Genomic DNA, 17,206 nt, shown 5'->3' with positions numbered 1-17,206 from the left:
AGTTTTCTTGTAATTTTCATTTTAGTTGATTTTTTATTTTTGATGTAATGACAAGAACCGCGAACCAGAACCTCGATGGCGCCTCACTCGGCTCTCCACCTCGGTATACTTTGTCATTCTTCCTACTTCTGAACAATACGTGGCCTGATTCCTTTATATCCAAGAATATGTAGGCAACTCAAATACCAGGGTTCGATCACAATCTTTTATCCGTCTTTATGTCCTTTTGAATAAGTGTTGAGTCAGAAGTTAATTATGTTGCTTACTTATTTCTTTGCTCAAAAACTCTTCAGTTTTCAAGCAAAGAGGGGCAGATGTAAGCACGTAATTTTTGACTCGCGCATTTTAAAGTTAGTTTAGTATTCCTAGAATTTTTTAAAGTATTTATTCGAATTATTCTAATGGGATTATAGTCCACTCTTATTTTAATTTTAGATTATAAATTTGAAAGCACAAAAATAGTTTCATTGTATATTTTTATTTTAACTTAAGACCCATATCTTTCCCCCCAAATAAATATAACCCACATCTTCCTCCAAACCCTAACCCTAAGAGACACCAAACTACCAGCCGCCTTCCCCACTCCTTCACACCCCCTGTCCGCCACAACTCCACCCCAAACTCGCCCAACTCAGGCGAGTTCATCCCAAACTCGCACACATGGTCCCTCATCTCTCCCTTTGCCACGTATCCTAACGACCTCTGATAAACGAAATTATTCTTTCCGGATTTTACGCATTCCCTCTTATTTTTACTTTCAGATTTATGCTCTTTTGGCGGAAATAGAAAAAATGTGGGGCGTAGGATCGAGTCACACTCGATCTACTCCTTACATATGTCTTATCTTGCCAAATCAAGATTGTTTTTGTATTTTGGGGGGTGATTTTAGGATTCCTTGGCATCCAAGGAGAGAAGTTTCTGGAGCTGCTATATATTGAGGATTTTTGGTGAGAAAAAGGGGGGATAGAGAAAGGATAGAAAAAGAGTTTTAGGGTTTTTGATTCTGACTGTCTTCTTCTGAGTTTTTCATTCGAGTTCTTTCAAAAAAAAAAATACTAAAAATTCAATTTAGTTGTCAATTTTCCTCTTAAATTCAAAAAAGATTCAGTTTGCTTTTCTTAGTTTTTCCTCTTGATTTCCATAAAAAAAATACAAAAAAAAGAGTCCTCTGCTTTTGAGTTATTATAATCTGAGTTTCGAAATAAGAAAGATACTCCATCTTTCCTTTTGGTTTTCTAATTTATAAAATGGAGATTATCTGAGGCCGGAAGCTGAGTCGAAGTCTTATTCGAGGTCCGAGCTCGCAGTACTTGGTTCGCTCGCAGTTGTTCATTTGTTTCTGGTCGAATTTATCGATATCAAAGTTAATCAAAAGCCGTAACTTCAGGTTCATTTCTGGTTCTTTCTCTTGCTTTAATTTCAGTGTTGATTGAAAATATGATAAGAGCCATGGTAGTCGGGTGTGGAATTTATTAACACCTTTGGGTTCTTAATATTTAGTCTTAAAAGAATCGCGTCTAAATGTTTGATTTGGGCTAAGTTTTACTTTTAGAAAAATGTTAGTTCTATGTTCTTGTTGTTTGATGTAGGAATGGTCGATAGGAACAAAATATTTGAATCTCGCTGAATGTCGCACTAATCTTCCTCGTGATGTTTGCCTCTCGTTCAGTAGTGCTTGGACCTATTGTTTGTATTTGCTAGTTTTTCTTGATTCTTATATATATCGTAAGCCGGCGTGCATTTCGAATCGTTCACAAGTAGTCGATTAGTATCCATGTTCTAAAATTCATTTTCAGGTGTTCCAACTGCTTTCTTTTGTGGATTTCTCATCGTGTCTGCCTCTGTTTTGTTTGCAACAATTGAATGCAGAAACTGATTTTGTGGCATTCTTTTGAACATGTCGATTTTTTTGTAAATAGTGACTGTAGTTTTTTTATTCTTCAACAATGACTGTAGTTCACTATTTGGAAAAGTGTTCATTTTTTATAAAGTTTATGGGATGGTTAATCTGATTTTTTTTAAGGCACATGTTAACTGATCTTAAACTCAGCCTTTCATATCGTCGTGTGGAATATTACGTGATAGGATTCTCTGTTGTTTATTTGGATTTGTGAATTGTTTCTCCGCACAGTCAATTTGGTCATGAGTTTAGTAAATCATAAGGCGAGTTAGGTGCATTGAGTTGGCACGATTTAAAAGAAGGTTGTGACATTTATTAACTGGTATGGGACAGAAAAATTGAACATTTGATCTGTTGGTATGGGTTCATAACATTTTTTCCAGAAATGGTCAATAACATTTATTTAGTCCTTTTTTTTCTTTATTTGTCAAATGCGTCCAACAACTTAGATATATCACTGATCTTGTTAATTCTCTTTAATTAAATTTATACTTCATCCACAATTGACTTCCATAACTCATGGCCTCACAATAATCTCAAACGTAGTAGATGAAAAATTATGAACACCGTAGTTTGCTTTAGGCGCGTTAATAAAAATCATCGTGATTATGGGTACGGTTCCCGTGGCATAGTCATGATACGTAATCCCCAAGTCGAGTGTGCGTTTCACGTGACTCGACCACAATTTTAAACAATAATAAAATTAACATGTTGTGGATCGCGGGTGCGTTTCACGTGACGCGATTCGCAATGTGTACACAAATAAACGAGTGCACGACATCGCCACTCGTTCAAACAAATTCCATAAATCCTAAAGGCAGCTAAAATTCTATTAAAAGTGGTTTAGAGAATTTAAAAATGCACAATAGTTTCAAATATGTATTAAATCAGATAATTAAGCCAATTATTAATAATTGAGCGACCGTGCTAAAACCACGGAACCCGGGAGTGCCTCACACCTTCTCCCGGGTTAACAGAAATCCTTACCCGGTCTTCTGGTTTTCGCAAACTTTAAATAGAGTCAAATTCCCTCTATTTGGGATTTAAAATAAATCGGTGACTTGGGACACCATAAATTATTCCAAATGGCGACTCTGAATCAAATAAATAATCTCATTTCGATTAATGTCACTTTAATTGGAAAAACTCCCTATTCCCCTATCTCCTCGGAAAATAGGAGGTGTGACATATTTGACTACACAATTTTACGGAATCAATTACGTCACATTTTCTACAGTCCACGGCCACACCTCGTCACCTATCATGTGCGTCACCTCCAAACAAATCACATAACACGTATATTCAGGGTTCATACCCTCAACTCTAAGTTTAGAAATGTTACTTACCTCGAACAAGCCGAGTCCAATATCTACCAAGCTAAACAATACTCCAGAAATTCCATTCTACGCTTATCAACCTCCGAACGGCTCAAATCCTGATGCTTTCTTTGAAAATCTCTCGAAAATAAGATCGCCACAAATCGAGCTTTCTTAATTAAGCTCTTTAGTAATATTAAAACCTCCCACTGCTCTTACAACTTTAATCTACATCAACATAATTCAATTAGACCAATATTAGTAAATAAATTTCCATATATTTTTGGTCATTTAGGCAATTTATCAAACACCTAGAGTACATAGCATTTTACTACCTCTAGTAATGGTGTTTCTTCATCCAACAATCCCTCCTTCCTACCAACAAGAGATACTAAACCATCCTTTGTCTACAAACAACCTTCTTTAGCACCATTAAAATCATCAATGAACTCACATCCACCCAATTATTACTAATTAATTCATTACAAAATCTCTACAACACTCAATAATCTAGTTTAAGTATTTATGGATTCCAAGCACCATCCAATAAGTGCTAATACTTATTTCTTGCTCACATACTCATAATAAATCCATGCATATATGTTTAAGGGTGTAGGATTACCTTTTGAAAAATAATTCTTGAAGATCTAAGGATTTCATGGTGGATTGAGTTAGTCTTAGGGTAAAATTGATGGAATGAAATATCAAATTAGTAGGGATTACTCACCTTGAAGATGGGAGGAGTTGGAGGTCTTGAGAGAATGGAGGAAAACCCCAAAATTTGGCCAAAAGAAATAGGGAAAATGAACCCCCGAAGTGAGTAAATAACATTTCGAGCGCCACAGGTAGCGTGGGGCGTTACCCGTGGCCCTGTTTCCAGAACCTCAAAAATCTCAGTATCAGGGCTAGCGCCCCACGCTACCCTAGGTTCTGGTGATGGGAAATCGTTTTTATTTTGCCCGGAAATGGGCATAACTCTCTCATACGATATCCGAATTCGATGATTCTTTTCGCTATGGCTCCGTAATTTCAATACGGATCTAATGCTTCAATCAACACTAAATTTGGAGTTTATTTGCTTAATGTGATACCACTTATACTTGAAGAAATGACGTCGAAATATTCGAGAAATATCCAAATTAAATTACGGGAATATGCCCGAGTCCAAAATCATCATTCGGACCTAACGGAATCATCAAAACTATGATCCAAGGTCAAATACAAAAATTCAAACTTGGTCAACTCTTTCAACTAAAGGCTTCCAACATGAAATTCATTCTTCCGAACTAATTCCGAAACACCTGAAAACCAAAGCCGATAATTCACACACTTCTTAATACATTATATGAAGCTATTCAAGACTTCAAATAGTTGAAAGGAGCGTAAATGTTCAAAACGACAAGTCGGGTCGTTACATTCTCCCCCACTTAAATATACATTCATCCTCGAACGTGCCAAGAGTTATTCTTAAGCTTTCAAATCACTGTTCCACTTTACCACGCACATACCCAGGGGTGATACCACGTCACCCTATTCCATATAGGCCTGATAACACCATAATTGAAGATCATTACTTAAATTGTAGTCCGTAAACCTTAGAATTCAATTTCCAATATTTAGAATTTTTTTTCAAGACCTGAATCTCATATCTACACACTGTATAAGTCGGAACAAGTTGTATTAAGCCTTAACCATAACCCTAAATATAATCATATAACATACTACACAACTCGCATGCTCGCAACACCATTTCCGATCATATTAACTACTCTAAACCAACCAAGTACTAGTATTAAATCTCACATTCCATAGAACCTCATTCCAAAACTTGTGTACACTGCCGATAATGAAAGAAACATACAGGAACTCACAACCACTCACCAGATCAATAGGTCACGGAGCTTTCCCTCGTTCAACAAGTTCCATAGCTAATTGTTTAAGCCGAATTCTAAATTATTCTTCCAACACGCTGTAATCAGACTTGATAGTACCCATTCTAGGTCCAATAACCTTATATTATCAACACAACTATTCCACAGACATACCACACCAATATAACTAAATCCACAACTGTGCAATCCGTGCATCCAAAAATAGGAAATATCTCAAAGCAGAGAGCCGTTTCGCAAGTTCAACAAACACCACCACAACCGCAATGCTATGAGCTCATCATATATAGTAGAACCAAGACACACGAATCTAATAATGGTAACTAGATCTTCTAGAGCTCACATTAACATCACCCGCATGGACAACTCACATGCTATAGTATATTAATCTGAACTTGCACGGACAACTCATGTGCCAATAACATAATCTACATGCCATGGTCACAGGCCTCCAGTCTGAGCATATCATACATGAGCAATCAAATAAGTACACATGTATATGATAAATGAAATAAGACTCTTATGATCCTGGACGGGTATAAATAACACGCCATAGAGTAGGCATGTGCAAAGTGTGCTATCACAACTCAATTCGGCAAGTTAACACAAAAATAGCAACTACCAAGTTTATTCAGGGAATTAGCCTCTTTGTAACCTCAAATATAGCCCAGGTAGTTCTCAGCAAAGGTACGGATACGAGAAACGCTATAACTTTATGCTTAACAATCAACTCTAGGCATATCATAGCCTAAGCACTATTCCGAGTATGAATACTTGCCCCGATGCCCACACATGGGCTCAAACCTCACATATATATGCACTCGTAGCGCGTAGCTATCACAAATAATTAACTCAACTAGTGCCTCCACTAATTTTAAATAAAATGCTCACCTCAAACAGGCCGCAACCCTGAAATAATATGCTTCTGAGAACTCCTAGTCTCCAAATTCATAGAACACATGAATCACCGTAACTTATCCCAACTCTAGCACTAGAATTACTAACATATCTTTCATGCATGATCATCCCATGAAGAATACTTCTATAATTATCCCGTGCCACGTAGCAAAAATCTGAATATCAACAGTCGATCAACCAAGCGAATACCACAATAACAACAAAACATTCGTAAGTCAAAACACAGTGTGCCTTCTGAAATATGCACCCTTCTCATAGATTACCGAGCAGTTATAACATTCATCTAAATATCTAAAACTGACCTTTCTGTCCAAAGTTGACCTTCACTTCAAAACTAAACCGTCACCTTATACATGCAAATCTCAATCTTACCCCACGCGCCGCCTCTATTAGGCCATTACATGAAAATACGAGAATCTCATTACTGCTCTGAGTAACAAGCAAATTACATACTCGGTCAGTTTGAAACCTTCCTCTTGCTTCCTTCCAGGAGAAAATCACCATACACAACACGTTCCCTACACCAGTAGAAAGTATCTGGTTCAAACTATGGTAGAAACCATCAAGAACACTTTGAAATCCATTTGCACATAACCAAGCTATCAGAGCTTAATTCCTCTAACTTGACCAAGCCACGCAGGTCACCAAACCCAAGAATATTGCCACCAAAATATCTGTAAAGTCTCACCCCATCATAATTACCCCCATAAATACCACAACCGAAACACCCACTTTGAAAATACCTTATGTGAGTCTAAAGTCATTTCCTTCACCTTCCTGATACCGAAATGTAAAATCTATAATGATATAGAAAATGCTACAAATCTCGACACCATCCAACTTAAATCTCAGATTCTAGCCATATACAAATTCGCTCGAATCCGCTCAATTGCTACATATTAATCTTGAATCTATTAGAACCTTCTCGATAGTCATCCACTTTGCCCAAATCTAAATTGTACCACCCAAATGGGCCGAAAGACACGTGCCCCATTAGCACAACAACACTAAAAGAAGTAACCTTGCTTTAACACCACCGATTAAATCCATACCCTGTGCGCACTACATCCTTCACAAATAACAACTCACTCATCCCTATGATTTTCATATACTCATAAAGTGCAATATAACCCGTATCCAGGAATTTCTTTACTCGAGTAATCCTCGATCTCAACCTCTGCAAGTCATAACTAACCAACAAGTATGCCTCACACCAAAACTAAAATTTAACATATAACCATGAAAGTGAATTGTCAATAGTAGGCTACCCCATTTGGCTCAAAGCCATAGATCATGACATTCAATAACTCACAATACCCATATCGTATTACTGACATAATCACGTTGTCAATTCAACGAAAATTCTTCACAAGCCCAGGTAACCCAAACCATAAAATACCTCAATCATTCGCTAAGCTCGCATTCATTCTCTTGATAGTCAAGTCGACTTTCTCAACCAGATTCAAATTCAAATCTCAACACATACACCCCGCTGGTAGAAAATAAACTCTCCACTCAGCATTATAAAGATCACACACCCGTAAATTACTCCGCAGGAGATAACCCACCTACTTAGCCTCAAATTGGCATCTTGCTATACCCTTTTGTAGCCACGATTACTACGCAATCACTTAATCGTTTTGAGTCCAAACTCATTAACAAGACATGAGAATTTAATTTGTCCCACAATTTGACAACGTGAAAGATCCTTCAACACACTCATACTATATATCAAATCAAGACGGAAATCAAGCACCCAATGGCCCTTTTGACATCTCGAGAAACTCTTCTCGTCACATTCAAACTATCTGAATGCATCCTGCAGTCGCATCATACTCATCATTCAGTCATTCCACCACTCATCGAGCCACAAATTCCACTCATAGGGACACTACCAGACATATGAGTCCAAATATACAAGTTCACACAACTGAAGCTACCGAGCCTAAGCTTCGGTTTAAACCTGGCCTCAAGTCCTCCAAACTGGCCCATCACCTAAAACACAAAATACCCATCTCGAACCTCGTTCATGGAATCAAAAGCCGACGATGCACAGCTGATACCGAGCGCTCACATGCGCACACGAATGAGTGGAATGAATTCAAAGAGGTACGCTTCAAGCTGAATCAATGTCGCACTATAAGGAAAGAAAGATGGGAAGTTTATCCTAAAATACCTTGTAGCCTCCCAAAGATAAGTATGGACGCCATCATACCGCTCTGCAAGACTCTACTAGACACTTGCTCATTACTTGTAGAACCTATGAACCTAGAGCTCTGATACCAACTTGTCACGACCCAAAATCCAACTAGCTATGATGGTACCTAACCTCACCCGCTAGGTAAGCTAAATAATAATAATCTGATTCAATTAATATTTAACTGACTCTAATACACTCCCCAAGAACTGGTAGTACAAATCATGAGCTTCTAAGATTAGAATTTACAAAGCTAGTGTGAAATAAAAACATGTCATCTGTTTGAAATATACATGAACAGATTTAAAAATTCTAAAGGTACCTAGAACAAAAGGCAGTTGTGATTGAAACGCAGGTACATCTTCAGATCCAGCTCCCGCCATACGCAGTAATATCAGCATCAGAAATTTGCATGCAAGGTGCAAAAGTGTAGTATAAGTACAACCGACACCATGTACTCAATATGTAACAAACCTAACCTTAGGTTGAAAGCAGTGACGAGCTTGTACCAAGGTCAGAGTCCACACCAATAACTAATAACATCTCATAACAATAAAATTTAAAGAAGCATTAGTAATAACTCAATCATTACATGCTCAGCTCGTATACAGTTCTGGAAAATAAATATTTTTTATTCAAGTATAATAGTAAAACTCAAATCTTTTGCCGAAAGTCACCGAAAATAAGAGTAAGTCTGAAATCTGTGATTTTTCTTAAAAGCTTTAATGACAGATAAGAAATTTCATTATCAGATAGCATGGGGGAAAATACTTCTCTATGCCTACATATCAAGTATGTATGTCTAATGCAATGCAGCACAATAGAACTTGTGTATTCACATTCTCAGAGTACTCAATCACTCAGTACTGTGCGTAGCGGATCCAGCACAGGGAAGATTCATACCTCAATATAAGATGCAACTGATAGTAAATCAATCAGTACTGTATAGGGCCAATCTAGCCCAAGGAATTTCATCACAATTATAAATAAATAAGGCAACTCCATGCCCTGGGAAGTCCATCCCAAATATAAATAAATAAGGTAACTCCATGCCCTGGGAAATCCATCCCAAATATAAATAAATAAGGCAACTCCATGCCCTGGAAAATTCATCCCAAATATAATATCATCTATGCTCACTATGTGGGGGGGTGCAGACTCTGAAGGGGATCCTTCAGCCCAAATGCTATAATAAGCTAATCTGGCCTGCTGCGGCGTGCAACCCGATCCCATAATAATAAAGCTTGTAAGGCCTGATGCGGCGTGCAGCCCCGACCCATATAATAATAACATATATAAAGCCAATATTGCCTACTGCGGCATGCAACCCGATCTCATAAATATCCTCACAATCAGACCCTCGGCCTTACTCAGTCACCAATCTCTCCAGTCTTTCGGGCTCATAATGTCATAAAACTAGCCCAAAATGATGATATGATGAATCAATAAATAGCAACAGAGACTGAAAGATGATATAAAATGAATGAGCATCATTGAGTATGAAATTAGAATTTAAACAAATAATTCAACATCAATATGACCTCTGTGGGTCTCAATAATACCTGCATATAGCCTCAGCATAATTTTTAACATGATTCTCAGCTCAATTTCTCTAACACATGAAAGTACATGAAAAATACCAAGATTATTTGACTACATAATTTCACGGAATCAATTACGTTACATTTTCTACAGTACACGCTCACACGTCCGTCACCTAGCATGTGGGTCACCTCCAAACAAATCACATAACACGTATATTCAGGGTTCATACCCTCAGCTCCAAGTTTAGAAATGTTACTTACCTCGAACAAGCCGAGTCCAATATCGAACAAGCTAAACAATGCTCCAAAAATTGCATTCTGCGCGTATCAACCTCCGAACGGCTCAAATCCTGATGATTTCCTTGAAAATCCCTCGAAAATAAGATAGCCACAAATCGAACTTTCTTAATTTAACTCTTTAGTGATATTAAAACCTCCCACTACTCTTACAACTTCAATCTATATCAACATAATTCAATTGGACCAATATTAGTAAATAAATTTCCAGATTCTTTTGGTCATTTAGGCAATTTATCAAACACCTAGAGTACATAGCATTTTACTACCTCTAGTAATGGTATTTATTCATCCAACAATCCATCCTTCCTACCATCAAGAGATACTAAACCATCACTTGTCTACAATCAACCTTCTTTAGCACCATTAAAATCATCAATGAACTCACATCCACCCAACTGTTACTAATTAATTCAGTACAAAATCTCTACAACACCCAATAATCTAGTTTAAGTATTTATGGCTTTCAAGCACCATCCAATAAGTGCTAATATTTATTTCTTGCTCACATACTCATAATAAATCCATGCATATATGTTTAAGGGTGCAGGATTACCTTTTGGAAGAAATCTTGCAAAAACCCTCTTTTGAATTCTTGAAGAAATTTCTTGAAGATCTAAGGATTTCATGGTAGATTGAGTTAGTTTTAGGGTGGAATTGATGGAATAAAACAAAAAATTAGTAGGAATTTGTAACGACCCAGCAGATCGTTTTGAGTATTACAGCCCTGTTCCCCTATTTACTGCTCAATTTATGCCTTACAGTTGATTTATGACTTATCGGGTTAGTTGATTCGGGTCCGGAAGGATTTCGGAGTGAAATGAGACACTTAGTCTCATAATTAAAAACTTAAAATGAAAAAGTTGACCGGATATTAACTTATGTGTAAACGACCTTGAAATTAATTTTTGATGATTCCAATAGCTCCGTATGGTGATTTTGGACTTAGGAGCATGTCCGGAAAATTATTTTGAGGTCCGTAGTGGAATTAGGCTTGAAATGGCGAAAGTCGAATTTTTGGAAAGTTTGACTGGGGGGTTGACTTTTTGATATCGGGGTCGGAATCCAGTTCTGAAAATTTTGATAGCTCCTTTATGTCATTTATGACTTGTGTGCAAAATTTGAGGTCAATTGGACGTGATTTGATAGGTTCCGGCGTCGTTTGTAGAAATTGGAAGTTTCAAAGTTCATTAGGCTTGAATCTATGTGTGATTCGTGGTTCTAGCATTGTTTGATGTAATTTGAAGTTTCGACTAAGTTCGTATGATATTTTAGGACTTGTTGGTATGAATTGACGGGTCTCAAGGGGCTTGGTTGAATTTTTGGATCATTGGTTGAGAGACTAGTAAAGTTAAAAAAATTTGGCAGTTTGGCCATGGTCAATATCGGGTCAAGACGACCTCTTTTCATTGTTTTGAGTGCGCGAGCAGGTCCGTAGCATATTTTATGATTGAAATTCATATATGGTTTGTGTCCGGGAGTTTCTGGATGAGTTTCAGGGTGGTTTCGGATCATTTTGGAGAAGTTTGAGTTTACTGGTTTCTAGTGAGGTACTGTTCATTCGCAATTGCAAACCATTTATCGTAATTGCGAAAACACTGTTCATTCGCAATTGCGAAAACACTGTTCATTTGAAATTGCGAACCATTTATCGCAATTGCGAAAACACTGTTCATTCGCAATTGCGAAAACACTGTCCATTCGCAATTGCGGACCATTTATCGCAATTGCGAAGACACTGTTCATGGGAGGTACTGTTCATGGGAGGTACTGTTCATTCGTAAATGCAAAGTTTTTGTCCGCAAATGCGAACCTGGATAGAATGTTTAAGATCTGAAAATGGGACTCCATTCTTGACGAATTAGAGCTCGGGAAGAGGCGATTTTGGGAGATTTTCAAGGAAAACCATGGGGTAAGTGTTCTTAACTCAATTTTGGTTAAAATACCTGAATCCATTGCTGTTTTTATCCCAAAATCAGTGAATTGGGTTGAAAATGGTAGAAATTTTTATAGATTTTAACTGAGGATTTGGAGGTCGAGTTGATGTTGGAATTTGGTAAAATTTGTATGGTTGGACTCGTGGTTGGACGAGCGTTCATATTTTATAACTTTTGTCGGGCGATTTTTGAGTGTAATTTCGAATTTTGTGAAAAAATTAGTATTCTTATATGGAATTAATTCCTTTAATTTGTGTTGACCCAACCAAATTAATTGTGACTAGATTCGAGCGGTTTGGAAGTTGATACGCGCATAATGGAATTTCTGGAGCATTGTTTAGCTTGCTCGATATTGGATTCGGCTTGTTCGAGGTAAGTAACTCTTCTAATCTCGGAGATGAGGGTATGAACCCTGAATATACGTATTATGTGAATTGTTTGGAGGTGACGCACATGCTAGGTGACGGGCGTGTGGGTGTGCACCATAGAAATTGTGACATAATTGTTCTGTAGAATTTTCTAGTCAAATAATATTGGCATTTTCCATGTTGTTTTATGTGTTGAAGAACTTTTGTCACGACCCAAAACCTAACCCGTCGTAATGGCACCTATCGTGGTACTAGGCAAGCCGACCTTTCCAAGACTCTTTCAAAATTTAACAGAAGTGAATTAAGACATTTAAAATATCCGGAGTTTTTCATAAATACGGGGTAAAACCCAAATAAAAATATAAGTGCGGAAAAATAGCCCGACATCGGGGTGTCACTAAGTCATGAGCATCTAGGAAACCAAACTAATACAACCAGTGTCTAAGTATCAATACAAGACATAAAGCAATATATAGAAGGAGAGACAAGGTCCTGCGGACGCCGGCAGCTACCTCGTAGTCTCCGGTACTCGATCCTCCTGAACTCAACGACCTCCGTGATCAAACACACCTGGATCTGCACATGAAGTGCAGGGTGTAGCATGAGTACAACCAACTCAGCAAGTAACAGAAATAAATAAGGAACTGAGAAGCAGTGACGAGCTATACAGTACAGTTCATTTTAAAGGTTTTCAGTAAAGAGTGAACATGCTTTCAAATTCTGTGGTATAAGTCAAATCAGTTCGCGCTCATGTAAAATAGATATGAATCTTCCAGAAATTTCACAACAACAATAGATAACAACTAACAACAACAACAACAACAACACAGTAAAATCCCACTAATGGGGTCTGGGGAGGGTAGTGTGTACGTAAACCTTACCCCTACCCCGAAGGAGTAGAGAGGCTGTTTCCGAAAGACCCTCGGCTCAAAAAATAAAGGGCAAAAAGGGAGACAATAAATAAAAGCAAGTACAACCTCTCAAGGCAGCAGTCACTCAACCCATCTCAACAGCTCACACTCTCGGCTCCAAGCCCTCAATACACACTCTTAATAGGTACCTGCGCTCACTAGGGGTGTTCAGACTCATGAGGGGCTCCTACAACCCAAGCGCCAATCCGCACAGACAACTCACGTGCTGCACGGACAACTCACGTGCTATAATATCATATCTGGATCCGCACGGTCAACTCACGTGCCATAGTATAAACATAAGGATCCACACGGATAACTCACGTGCAATATAACAATACCTCACAACCAGGCCCTCGGCCTTACTCAGTCATGAATCTCTCTAGCCTCACAACTCTCAATAAAGAAAGGGAAAACAGCCCAAATCAAAGTGTTATAGTATATCATCAGGGAAAACAAATAACAGAGACTGAGGTAAATATGTACAGGAATCACTATGACAGAGTATAACTACCATGAGAAGGAATATAGCCTAAGCATGATTTCTAACATGAAAACAGTCAAGTTCTAGTAGAGAGGAATGCATATAAACACAATTAAAGGCTATTACACTTCACAGTCTCCCGGGACAGACCAAGTCTCAATCCCTCACGGTGTACATCCACACGCCCGTCACCTAGCATAGGTGCCACCTCCAAACAGTCACATTATACCAAACCCCGGGTTTTATACCCTCAAGGCCAGATTTAAAATTGTTACTTACCTCAACAGCGTAGAACTCCTACTCCAGAATGCTCTTTCCTCTCGAACCGGCCTCCAAATGACCCGAATCCAGCCACAAGCAATAAAATACGATCAATATGAGCTAAAGGAATGAATCCCACAAGGTAAATACCAATTTAGACCAAAAATCCGAAATTGTCTCAAACCCGGCCCCGGGGCCCACGTCTCGAAATCCGATAAAAGTTATAAAACTTGAAAGCCCATTCACTCACGAGTCTAGTCATACCAAATTTACCAAAATCTGACAACAAAATCCCCTTCAAAACCTCAAAATTCCATCTCAAGAACTCTTCAACTTTTTTTCCAATGTTTCACCCCAAATTACAATTTAGATGATAAAAATCAAGATATAATCATGGTATTTACCCAAAATCAAGTGAGAAACACTTACCCCAATCAACTCCCTGAAAATCCCTTCAGAAATCGCCTAAATTCGTGGTCTCTAGCTCAAAATATGAAAAATGGGTTCAAACTCTCGATTTTGAAATATAACATTGCTGCCCAGATTTCCTTCTTCGCGAACGCGGAAGTACCCTCGCGTTCGCGAAGCACAACTGCCTCTGCCCAGAAATTCCTTCTACGCAAACGCGATCTACCACTCGTGACCACGATGCCTTACCAGCACAAACCTTCGCGAACGCGACCCTCACCTCGCGAACACGTAGACCAAGGACCTGGGGTCCCCAACAGCCTTACTCCTCTTCGCGAACGCGACACCACTCACGCGTTCGCGATGCACACACTGCCCTACCCTTTGCGTTCGCGTTCGCGTCCTCACCTTCGCGAATGCGAAGAACAAAATTTCACCATCTCATAAACAATCTTCGCGAAAGCGAGCCCCCCCTCGCGAATGTGTAAGAGGAAACCAGCAATAGCAAAAATACCAGCAGATCAGCTATCTCTCAAAGGCCATAATCGGTTCGTCAACCACCCGAAACTCACCCGAGACCCTTGAGACCTCTACCAAATATACCAACACATCCTATAATATCATACGAACTTAGTTGAACCTTCGAATCACTCAAAACAATATCAAAATACCAAATTACCCTTGGATTCAAGCCTAAGAACTTCTAAACTTCTAAATTCGGCAATCGATGCCGAAACCAACCAAACCATGTCCGAATGACCTCAAATTTTACACACATGTCACAAATGACACCATGAACCTACTCCAACTTCTGGAATTCCATTCCAACCCCGATATCAAATTTTTCACTGCTGACCAAAATCGCCAAATTTCCAACTTTCGCCAATTTAAGCCTGATTCTACTACGGATCTCCAAATCACATTCCAGGTGCACTCCTAAGTCCAAAACTACCTAACAAAGCTAATGGAACCATCAGAATTCAAATTTGAGATCGTTTACACATAAGTCAACATCTGGTTGACTTGTCCAACTTAAGCTTATACTTTAGAGACTAAGTGTCTCAATCCACTCCGAAACCACTCCAGACCCAAACCAACTAACCCAGTATATCATAATATAGCTGAAAAGCATAAAAGGAAGCAGAAATGGGAGAAACGGGACTATAACTCTCGAAATGACCGGCCGGGTCGTTAAAAATTTAGCTAAGAATCATATTATAAATTATGTTGAGGCTATGTGCCAGTACTATTGGGACCCGCAGAGGTCATATTGCTGTGAATTATTTGTTTTAAATTGAAAATTCATACTCAGTCATATTCATTTCATTGCATATCATATCTCAGTCTCTGTTGTTATTTATTGATACATCATGTCATCATTTTCGGGCTATTTTCATGATATTATGAGCCCGAGAGACTGGAGAGATTGATGACTGAGTGAGGCCGAGGGCCTGATTGTGAGGATAATTATGGGATCGGGCTATATACCGCAGCAGGCCATATTGGCTTTATATACTTTATTATTATGGGATCGGGTTGCCCGCCGCAGCAGGCCAGATTGGCTTATTATAGCACGTGATTTGTCTGTACGGATACAGATATTAATACTATAGCACGTGAGTTGTCCGTGCAGCACGTGATTTATCCGTACAAATTATAGCGCTTGGGCTGAAGGAGCCCCTCCGGAGTCTGTACACACCCTCAGTGAGCGTACGTACCTATTGAGTGTGAGTGTCGAGCGATTGGGAGGATTGAGTGACTGTGAGGACTGAGTGATGGGGAGGATTGAGTGAATTGATATTCTAAGAATATGCATATGGTATTATCACTGAGATATATTGCATTGACATGCACACATGACATACAGCCATAGAGCTGTATTTTTCTCATGTTGTACGGTATCATGTTATTCATGACTTCTCACACATACTGGCCTATGGGCATAATGATGCATTTTTCACTGGCTATCTGGAAAGAAAATGAAACATCTTATTTATTGTGGAAAGGATTTTTGGAAAAATTACTGTTTTCAACTTACTCATATTTTTGGCAACTTCGGTAAACGATTTGGGTTTTCATTGATGTACTTGAAAGGTAGAACTATTTTCAGAAATCATGTTTTGTTGAGCATTTGATCGTTGAGTTACTTCTGGTATTACTTGTATTATTTTGTTATGAACTATTGTTGGTTATTGAAATTGGACCCGACCTTGGTACAAGCTCGTCACTATTTTTAACCTAAGGTTAAGTTTGTTACTTATTGAGTACATGGGGTCGGTTGTACTCATACTATACTTATGCACCTTGCGTGCAGATATTAGATGTTGATGTTACAGTACTCGACGGGAGCTGGAATTGAAGACGTACATGCGTTCCGGTTGTAGCTGCCTCTTGTTCATGGTAACTTTAGATTTATAAGAATCTGTTTATGTACATTTCGAACAGATGATGCATTTATTTCATACCAGTTTTATAAATTCTAATCTTAGAAGCTCATGATTTGTACTACTAGTCCTTGGGGAATGTATAAGATTTAGATATTTTCTTTTACTTAATTATCTTGTTAAATTACATTGGAATTGGATATTGAATAGTTGGCTTACTTAACGGGTTGAGTTAGGTGCCATCACGACTAGTTGAATTTTGGGTCGTAACAGGATTACTCACCTTGAAGATGGGAGGAGTTGGAGGTCTTGAGAGAGTGGAGGAAAACCCCAAAATTCGACCAAGAGAAATGGGGAAAATGAACCCCCGAAGTGAGTAAATAACATTTCGA

General features: G+C 38.5%; 1 long non-coding RNA gene across 1 annotated transcript; it reads left to right on the top strand.

Annotated features, from left to right (window-relative positions):
- Nucleotides 1-548: 548 nt before the first annotated feature.
- Nucleotides 549-16,980, top strand: LOC138909083 (uncharacterized). Its single transcript, XR_011415600.1, has 3 exons — nt 549-1,387; nt 12,283-12,370; nt 16,745-16,980. It is a non-coding gene; the product is annotated as an uncharacterized lncRNA (long non-coding RNA).
- Nucleotides 16,981-17,206: the final 226 nt, after the last annotated feature.

Source organism: Nicotiana tomentosiformis, chromosome 4, assembly GCF_000390325.3.
Source record: "Nicotiana tomentosiformis chromosome 4, ASM39032v3, whole genome shotgun sequence".
NCBI classification, from domain to species: Eukaryota; Viridiplantae; Streptophyta; class Magnoliopsida; order Solanales; family Solanaceae; genus Nicotiana; species Nicotiana tomentosiformis.
This window is presented reverse-complemented; position numbering and strand designations above follow the sequence as displayed.